This window comes from Mus caroli, chromosome 9 (genome assembly GCF_900094665.2).
Source record: "Mus caroli chromosome 9, CAROLI_EIJ_v1.1, whole genome shotgun sequence".
In the NCBI taxonomy this organism is placed as follows: Eukaryota; Metazoa; Chordata; class Mammalia; order Rodentia; family Muridae; genus Mus; species Mus caroli.
The window spans coordinates 43033651-43034721 of NC_034578.1; the positions used below are offsets into that span (position 1 = coordinate 43033651).

Below are 1071 nucleotides of genomic sequence, written 5' to 3' on the forward strand. Positions count from 1 at the left end.
CATCTGTAATGGGATCTGGTGCCCTCTTCTGGTGTGCCTGAAGACAGCTGCAATGTATTCATATAAATAAAAAATAAATAAATCCTTAAAAAAAATTTTTTTGGTAAGTAATTAAAACAAATCCAAGCAGTTGCAGTAAGAATGTACCCACTGGTGTGTGAGTGAAGCTGCTGGGACGCTGGCAGCCAGCCCTGTGCCCTCTGTGTTCTAACACATAGGTGTTGGCACAGTTTTAAAATTCAGTTTAAGTGTTTACATTTTTAGTATTTGTTTTCAGAGCAAAACAAAGACTAAATTGGGACTGTAGTTCATGGTCAGCTACAGTGCCCAATGTTTATCTTTGGGTGACTGCTCTTGCGCTCTTTTTTTTTTTTTGTATGCCCTCATTATGTGGTTTCTCAGTCATTGCTCGAGCTTGGGGTGTTTGCACAAGTATTAGATGGAATTCTCATTTGCACTTGCCCTATCTTCCTTGAACCTAATGGATCACTAGGAGAAATGCCTTTACTGAAGTCCAAGTAGAACCCGGGTAACTTCAGAGTGGACTGGGTGATAAGTAATGAAATCAACTTTATTTCTAAGAGCTTAAAGCAACTATGAGAGCCATGTTCCTGTCAGTGGTCATTTTGGATACCATATTGGAAGCCTTAGGAAGAAGCTACTGTATATGAAAGACATATATTTACAAGAGAGAAAATGAGCTTTTTGGTTTTGTGTGCGTGTGTGTGTAAGAAAGAGTCGTCTTATATAGCTCAGGCTGGCTTCCAACTCAAGAGCCCCTTATTTCAGTCTCTCGATGGGTTAGAGTGCAGTCATACACCACCATCTCTGCCTGGGGTGGGGAGGGCAAAGAGTGTTAATAAAACAAACTAGAGATGTTATCAGTCCTGGTACACCTATCTTAGCCACTAGCTAAAGTTGGAGAATTTTAAGTTTGAGGCCAGCCTGGACAACTTTTGGAGACCCTATCTCAAGAAATGAAAGTGCTAAGCAGAATGCTTACCTAGTGTCAGGTAGGTCCTGAGTACAATCCTTGGTACAACCAAAAAAAAAAAAAAAAAAAAAAAAAAA

At 39.9% G+C, this 1071-nt stretch overlaps 1 protein-coding gene across 2 annotated transcripts in view; it reads left to right on the forward strand.

The window, feature by feature from the left end:
• Window positions 1-1071, forward strand: part of Sik3 (SIK family kinase 3) — a 204429-nt gene that overhangs the window by 137468 nt on the left and 65890 nt on the right. The window lies entirely within an intron of this gene.